The 9,314-nt window shown below is 36.7% G+C and overlaps 1 pseudogene; it reads left to right on the top strand.

Annotated features, from left to right (window-relative positions):
* Positions 1-555: 555 nt before the first annotated feature.
* LOC145095744 (putative mitochondrial saccharopine dehydrogenase-like oxidoreductase At5g39410 pseudogene) lies at positions 556-2,835 on the top strand (annotated as a pseudogene).
* The last annotated feature ends 6,479 nt before the right edge of the window (positions 2,836-9,314 follow it).

The following is a 9,314-nucleotide window of genomic DNA, read 5'->3' as shown; positions in this document are numbered from 1 at the left end:
TCCTCTTGTTTCCCCCTTGGCTAATGCTTCCTTTCCCTTGCTAGATAACACCTCCAAGGTCAATAATGGCTCCTTGACTTACTCCAAACGCTCAAGCTCACTAGGGTTTCTCTCAAGGGACTGGTGAGTATAAATGACGGCCATAAGGCCCTTTAAATAGGCTCCACACCCGAGAAATTAGGGTTTCATTAAACAGCGCGGACTCGCCGAGTCCGGGCGCGAACCCGCGTCCAAATCCGCGATCATACTCGGCGAGTCTAGGCTCCAACTCGCCGAGTCTCCTCAGAAATCATCAAAAAAATAAATAGATAAATAAATAAATAATACCTGGGAATCCGGGCTGTTACTTATTTAAAACCAAAAGGACCATTTTGTAAAATTTTGTCTAGATTTTACAAAGCATGAAGCAAAATATTTTAAAATAGTACCTGGATCTTCTTACCATCAGTTATAGACCACTTACCTCTCTATTTGTATCGGTTCCAATGTATAAAGTTGAAACAACCATCCTATGTACGCATTCTTTTCAGATTTCATGCATTTTAGATGACAAAAATGAAGAAAAAAAGAAACAAAGATAAGTAAACAAGCATGAAAATGTTATTCTTATATAGACAAAAGATTTTAGTTAACTAATCAATTAAATACCAAAGAGCTTCTAGTTACGGATGGAAATGGGGCGGGTTTGGGTCGGGGTTGACCATCCTTGTCCCCATCCCTGACGGATGCGGGGAATCAAATCCTATCCCCTTTGTATTTTGGGCTTTTCCTTAGCTGATCTGCGGCCCATCCCCAACCTATCCTCAATCTATTAATATAATAAACTTAATTTACAAAACAAAACCCAAGTTTAATATGTGATCAAAACCATATGCCATAATCAGATTTTGTTTACATCAATCATAAAGTTTAACAAACATCAAAACAAAAAGTAACGATTTGGTATATAGATTGTCGAAAAAAGTGATGACTGATGAACTCTTGGACTTGGGGACATAATTTCGTATATGGACTCTATCTCTGATGGTCTAATATAGATCAATTCATCTTAGTGGACTTAATTCAAATTCAATAAATGATCGTTATACTAATATTATATATATATATATATATATATATATATATATATATATATAATATTAGTATATATATATGAGTATATAATATTAATATATATATATATATATATATATATATATATATATATATTAGTATATAATATTAGTATATATATATATATATATATATATATATATATATATATATATATATATATATATATATATATATGAGTAGGATCAAATGAGAACAGCCAAAAGGTTAAGAACGCGAGAGCAGATCTGAACCATTTAAAAAACTAAATCTAAGGTTATTATTAAATGGGCCATTTATATAAAATTTTAAAAGTTACAGGTATTAAAGTGTAACTTCAAATGGTGATAAGGGTATTATAGTAATTGGACCTTTACCACAATTATTTAATTCCTATAATTCCTCAATCACTCACCTATTTCCTTCTATTTCCCATCTCTCTCTTCATCTCTCTCTGTAAACCTTGGCACGCCTCCACCCTACATCATCGATCCACCAAAAAAGGGAAAAGAACGGTGAGACAGATTGGAATCGATGAAGCCAAAAAGGGGGAAAGGGAAATAGGATCTCTGAATTGCTTTTGATCAGAAGGAGAGGATTCACGAACGGAGAGGGGAGGAAACGACAACAGGGGGTGTTTGGAGGGAAGCTAAGCTCGTCCTCGATTGGAATCATCACCACTGGGTTTTATTCAATTCCGACAGAAATAGGGTTGATGTTCAATTCCAGGCAGTGGGTTTCGCCGGCAGCTCCCAATCGAGTTGAAGCCTACCTGTCCCTTGAATCGGATAAAAATATAGCAGGTAATTTTGGGACTTTTGAGTCTGCGGTTTTAGGAGTGGCTAATGTTGATAAACTGGCGGAGCTTCGACGATCAAGACCCAAAAGAGCTTGACCTACGGTAAGGCTATATTTCCGGTTTGTTTCGTATGATACATTCATCATTTCGTGTGATCTTTCCTGCTGAATTCAAATTCCGAAATAATTTCGACTATATTAAACTTTTGATTCGTTCGAATCTGCCTTATGTTCTCTCAGATCCCTGGTCCTCCTCCTCCAAAAGGATCAACCATAGAACACCAAAAACAGAAGGGCCTTTGGGCTGTTAAACTACTATCAGCCGATGCCACCGTTGTCCGGAGAACGCTTTCCACTCTTACAGAAAACCCAAACGATCTTGAAGGAGTTAGTGAGGATCCTAAACATGCAAAGAAACACTCCTCCTTTTGGTCTACAATAAAACCTTCTCATTTCAGAGTAAAGATTGCCACCAAGAATCTTCTAGGTATGATTGGGATCATCGTCACCGGGATATCAATTGGGCTTCTGGGCAGCTTCTCATTCGAGAGGTGGCTTCTATTGAAATTCCCCTCTTTTTCCAGTTTTGGAGGGTTCAGAAAGGAAGGTCCCACAGAGGAAGAAGTCGCTAGCGCCAGTTTCAAGATGTGGTTCATCGGCCATGGCTTTAGTGAATCCTCTCCTCTTCACCACTTCTTTTTCTTGTTCCAGTTACTGTCGATGAGAGGGGGAGGAAGGCAGAAAGAAAACGACAACAGGGGGTGTTTGGGTTGCTTGGTGTGTCGTAAAACAGTAGGAGAAACGGAGGGGGCTGCTGCCCTTGGCTCGCCGGAAACCACCAGCAAACACCTCTGGTGGGGGTGTTTTTGTTGCACCTCGAAGATAGGAGAAAAAGAAGGGAGTGTGAGAGGAAATGGAAGAATGAAAAATTGTATTTATCTATGAATTACAGTTATTCATAAAATTTGTGGATAGCAATGCATTCATGTGTGAATAACAGTGAGTAAATAGCAGTGCATTTATGTGTGAATACAAGTGTATTCATTTGTGAATAACAATGAGTGAATGTATTTATTGATGATTAGAAACATTCATTTATTCAATTCTGAATAACAGGGTACTCATTTGTTAATAACAGTGTATTCATTTGTGAATAACAGGGTACTCATTTGTTAATAGCAGTGTATTCGTTTGTGAATAACAATGTAATAATGTGTTAATGAGTATATTTATTTATGATTAGAGGTATTTTTTTTGAAGAAATGATAATTTTTACACTCTTTTTATTTTCAATTGATTAAAAAAAAGGAATTAGATTACTTGTAAATTGATGTGTAATTATTTGTGATTGGAGTAGTATCAGGTTTTTTTGAAAAAAAAATCATTTATGAATACAAATGTACTAATTTGGTGTTCGATTTCTATTCATTTTTTTAAACAAAAAAAAATGTGAAATAGTAGAAAAAAATTGATTTTTTTAAGAATTTTTTTTTCAGTTTTAAAATAAATTTTGACAAAAATGTTTTTTTATATTCTATTAATAAGAAAAATAAAAAATTGAATATTTATTTCTTTTTTGGTAACTGATCCTAAATTTAAGGAAATTTGATTAAATTTTATTTTATTTTAATTTAATTAAAACATACATTTACTAGTATGCCCTTATATATTGATTGGTCCAGAATTGTTCTTGCGTTCTCAACCTTTTAGGTGTTCTCATTTGATCCTCTCCCTATATATATATATATATATATATATATATATATATATATATATATATATATATATATATATATATATATATATAGTAATCAAAGCGGGGGCGGGACAGGTTGGGGATTGTTATACCCAACCCCGACCCATCCCCGATTTTAGCCTAACGGGGATTCCCAGCCCCGTACCCGATACCCATTTTGGCGGGGAATACCCATCCCCGGTTGGGGCGGGTCAACCGGGTTCCCCACCGGGTCGGATGAAATTTCCATCCCTATTTCTAACTCAACGGTATCCGGTGTTGTCCTCATTTCTTAAGGTCGAGGGTTCAAGTCCTATAAAAGACATAGATAAATTTAGAAGTTATTTAAGGGTAAAGTAGGTTTGTTGTTAAAAAAAATAAAACTAATCAATTAAATATCATAAGTTGAATTAAGAATTTCAAATCATTGATATTCTTATTCTTATTAATCAATAAATTAAGTAGCACAAATTGAAATTATTACAATCATTATGAAAAGACTTTTAAAAGATTCTTGGAGTTTCAAATTAATAGGTTAAAGTGTTTTAACTTTTATTATTGTAATAGATATATAGATATATAGATTTTAATCCTCTTTTAGTTTTTGTCCATTTGACCCTTATATTTCAGAATAGTTTATTTTACATCCTAGTTATATTTGAAGATTAATTTTTTATGACGTAATATATTTAATTAATTATAGAAAATAGTATTGAATATATCGTAGTAATTTTTAAAATTTTCAAAATAATATATATACCAAAGATAAAAAAAAATTAAAAACATTACCGTAACATACTATCTAGTAATTTTTTGTTTATTAAAATATTAAAATCAAATAAACGTTATTTTTATAATTATTACGTTAGTTTAAAAATTGAAAAATCATATAAGGGTAATATTTATTATTTTTTAATTTCTTAAAAAAAATTTAAAAGGTCAATCAATACAATAGGTTTATAACAAAAGTTTTTTGATCTATATAAAGCTTTTAAAATGTTAACTATTAGAGATATCCTAATATCTTTAAGCCTATTTTTACTTTTTGAGTGGTCAATTAAAAAGAATATTTTTTCATAAAATTATTTCTCAAAAATCTTTCAGATATTTAATAAAAACAACAAATTAAAGAATGATTAAGTGGGTTGAATATACTTTTGATTATTTGGTATTTGTATTTTTTTTTCTTCTGTTTGTCCTTTTAATAATAATTTATGTCGTTCCAAAGACACATAAAATAATTTCTCCTTTTTCCTTTTGATCGTTGATAATTTAATCACCAACACTTTGAAGTAATATGATAATGGGAACATCATGAAAATGTGGAAAACGAGCTTCTGGCCTTTTATGCACTTTTCCACCTTCGTTTTACATGCATTCATGCATTATTTGATGACTAATTAATATAAGATATTTAATTTTCATGACTTGTTCCACTTATAAATGATAAATACAATAACAATAAAAACAACGTATAATATATAATCATAAATATTATGATTATCCTTTGAAAAATAAATTATCATAGGAAGAAGATTATATAAAAATTTGAATGATAATAATATTTTTATTGATATTAATATTAGCAAAATAATAATAATAATAATAATAATAATAATAATAATAATAATAATAAGCAATAATTACACTGATACATTATAATACAAAAACATATATTTTTTTGTTATAAATATGATTTAATTATAGGTGAAATTTTATTTAAGAAAAATAAGAGTTTATTTAAAATCATCCTAAAAAATTAATGAAAACATATGTAAATATTTCATTTACATTAATTACCTTTATGAAAAATAGATGTGTAAGTTATAATGTGATAGATATTGAGATGATGAAAACATCGATGGTTGGATGGGTAATCGAGGAAGATGCACGATTGATAGCAGGGAGCTATTTTTTTGTGGAGTTTGGAGATGAGGGTAGCTAAGACATTTAAAGATGAAAATGCGAGTGTATGGGGGTGGTTTTTTGTATAGTTTTATGAACATGATTTGATTGTGAGTGTACGAGGTTGGTTTTCAAACCATTAAACACTACAAATTAGATATGTCTCTATAAATCGAATGTATTAGTAAAGTAAGAAAATGGAAGGTTGATGTGTTTGTTAAGTTGACATGCATGTCATAACACATTAGACATGGCTTTATTATAGTGAATAAAATTGCGATAAATTACTAATGAAGCATGCCTTTCCCGATATGACCGAGTCTTTGGTGAAAAGTGGAAGGTGTGTAATATAGGAGTGCAAAAGTAGTGGACTTATGCGGGTGGATTGGGTAGAGATCTATGGTGATGTCAAACCTGCGGGGGGGGGGGGGGAGGGGGGGGGGAGTGTGTTTGGTCTTGAAATCTTTCGTAGGAAAGTCAAACTCATCAATTCAATACTAAATTTTTTTATAACGGGTAAATTGGTGTCAGTGAGGTGATCCAGCTCATCGAAACTCAACCAATGTGTTTTGAAAAGCTCATGCAATACCTCATAGTTGAGCTTGTCTAAATTTAGCATGAGTGAACGTAGGCGTTGATATTCGTTATTCTAAAAGGTTTTTGGAAGTTTATTTTTTCGTCATGATGGTCATGACAACTAGGGTTTTTTCATACGAAGAAGATGAGGGCTTATATAGGAGATAAATCTATGATCGGTGGTAGAAGAGAGAGAGAGAGAGAGAGAGAGAGAGAGAGAGAGAGAGAGAGAGACAGAGAGAGAGAGAGAGTGTGTAACATCCCAAAATTCAAGCCCAAAAATTTCATTTTTGATTAATTAATTCATAAACATTCATTAGAAAATATTGTATAAACACGTCATCTCAAAACCAAGTATCATATTTGAAACCCACAACCATGAACAAATTTCATATCAGAGTACAATCCCAGAAAACACCATGCGGAAATCATATGTGAGTGTGTGTGATGCCATGCTATGCCGCCAAATCCTTCCCCTTGGATGAAGAGGTACCTGAAACCAAAAACTGAAACCGTAAGCACAAAGCTTAGTGAGTTCCCCCATCATACCACATACCATACAATACCATCGGTATCTTTCAACCGGTAATCATCATCGGTATCTTTCAACCGGTAATCGTCATCGGTAACTTTCAACCGGTAATCGTCATCGGTATCTTTAAACCATTAACTGGGGACTATTCCACCCCTACCACTAGCATACAATAACAAGATATACGCACACATTCAGACATATCCGGGTACTGACCTACCCCTTGCTCCTACGGACCACTATCAGGGAAACTATCCCTATCATGCAACATATTATACAGATATAAATCATAACCAAACACATACCAGACCAAGATAAATTATCACAAAGACAATTATCTTCTAAATACTCCTCAATGGTGGGCCGGCATTGTGGCCTTAGACCCACCCCTACTGGAAGGTAACTCACCTCGTAGCTGCTGAACTGTACGGGAATCCTCTGATTGCTGCCGCTGCTGCTCCGGAACTCCTCTGGCTATGATTCCCACAAAACACTTAGTCAGAAACTGACATCTACCCTTAGGGTAAAATGACCATTTTACCCCTTGACCAAGTCAAAGTCAAAGTCTACTTCAAGTTGACCTGACTCGCCGAGTTGGCTCGCCAACTCACCGAGTCCCTATCCTTTCATCAGACCTCATACCCGTCTCTACTCGTCGAGTTAGGCGATGATTCGACAAGTTTTCCTTCTAAATGAACACCGACTGAATCCACATCCGACTCGCCGAGTTGTATGAACAACTCGTCGAGTTACTCTTCATCTTATGAACACGTTCTGTCCTCAACTCGCCGAGTTGATGAACAACTCGCCGAGTACCATGAAGATTGTCTTGGACTCGCCGAGTCCGTTCATGCACTCGCCGAGTACCATGAATTCCCAGAACACTTTGCTTAGTCCAGAACGTTGGGTCACTCCTCGGGACTCCCAAAACCCTTTCGACACTCAACTGGTCCTTATGACCCTCACTGATATGGGACCAAAACCCTTGGACTCGCCGAGTCTATCACATTCCTTACTAAGAACTTCGATTTCTGATGTATAACACTTAACCAAATGATAGATCCAGGCCCCTAAACTCGACCTAGCACGTAAAGTTACAAACTTTATGTGCATGCATGGGACATTAGAGCATAAAAGGCTCTAAAATGGTTCTTTTATTGCATGGGGCCTTCCTTGGTGCAAAAAGCAACCTAGATCTGACTTGTGGCTCATAAAATGACATGATACAGAAGCCCAAACCCCAACCATGTTTGCAAACATGGTTGGCCACCAAAAATGGCTTATAAAAGCCCTAAATCACCTCAAAGAGGGATCTAACCAATGAATGAGCAAGGTTTAGACTTTATACCTTCCAAAGACTGCAAATGATGAACCAAACTCGAATCCTTCAGTCCCTTCTTGATCCTTCTATGCTCTTCCTTCTTCCTTGAGATCAAAACTCACAAGATTCACTCAAAACGCCATAGATCCTCTCAAAAACGGCTACGGTTTGCTATGAGGAGTGTTTGGGAGCACAAAGGGGGAAATGAGGCGGCATAAGGTTGTTTAAATAGGGTGCAAACCCCTGGATTAGGGTTTTTGTCCAAACAACGGTTACTCACTGAGTCCGGGACTCGACTCGCTGAGTCCGCAACTTAAACCCCGCGCCTGATCCCGCTTCTACTCGGCGAGTCAGTCCTTCGACTCGCCGAGTCCAAGGCCAAAAATGCAAAAATAAAGGAAGATTTAATAACATAATACATACCAAGAACCAGGAGCTACAAATCTCCCCCACTTATTTTAGACTTCGTCCTCGAAGTCTGCTGCTCGATCCTGAAACAGCTCGGGGTAGTGCTCCATCATCTCACTCACCAGCTCCCAAGTCCACTCCGACCCCTTCCGGTGCTGCCACTACACCTTCTCGAGTTCTACTCTTTTGTTCCTCAGATCCTTCGACTTCCGATCAAGGATCGCCACAGGCCACTTGATGTAATTCAGGCTGCCATCAACCTGAATGTCCTCTAAGGGTACCACCGCCGTATCGTCCACTAGGCATTTCCGCAGCTGAGAGACGTGGAAAGTGCTGTGGATCTGACTGAGCTCGGCTGGCAGATCCAGTCGGTATGCCACCTTGCCCACCCGAGCTACAACCTTGAACAGTCCGATATACCTTGGGCCCAACTTGCCCCGCTTCCTGAATCCGATGACACCCTTCCATGGCGACACCTTCAGGAGAACCATATCCCCGACCTGGAATTCCAGGTCTGATCGACACTTATCGGCGTAACTTTTCTGCCGACTCTGAGCAGTCTGAAGTCTGCTCCGGACCTGCTGAATCTTCTCTATCGTCCTCAGCACTACTTCGGTGCTCCCCATGACTCTCTAGCCAACCTCGCCCCAACATATCGGGGTCCTGCACCTCCTCCCATACAACATCTCGAAGGGAGGACGGTCGATACTCGCATGATAGCTGTTATTATACGAGAACTCTGCCAAAGGGAGGTAGGTATCCCAACTACCTCCGAAATCTAAAACGCATGCCCGCAACATATCCTCCAGAGTCTGGATGGTCTGCTAGCTCTGGCCATCCATCTGCGGGTGAAAAGCGGTGCTAAAATGCAGACGAATACCCAGCTCGTCATGAAACCTCTTCCAAAACCTGGAAGTAAACCGCACGTCTCTGTCTGAAATCATCGA

This window comes from Lactuca serriola, chromosome 3 (assembly GCF_051521515.1).
Source record: "Lactuca serriola cultivar US96UC23 chromosome 3, Lser_US96UC23_V15, whole genome shotgun sequence".
Taxonomy (NCBI): Eukaryota; Viridiplantae; Streptophyta; class Magnoliopsida; order Asterales; family Asteraceae; genus Lactuca; species Lactuca serriola.
This window is presented reverse-complemented; position numbering and strand designations above follow the sequence as displayed.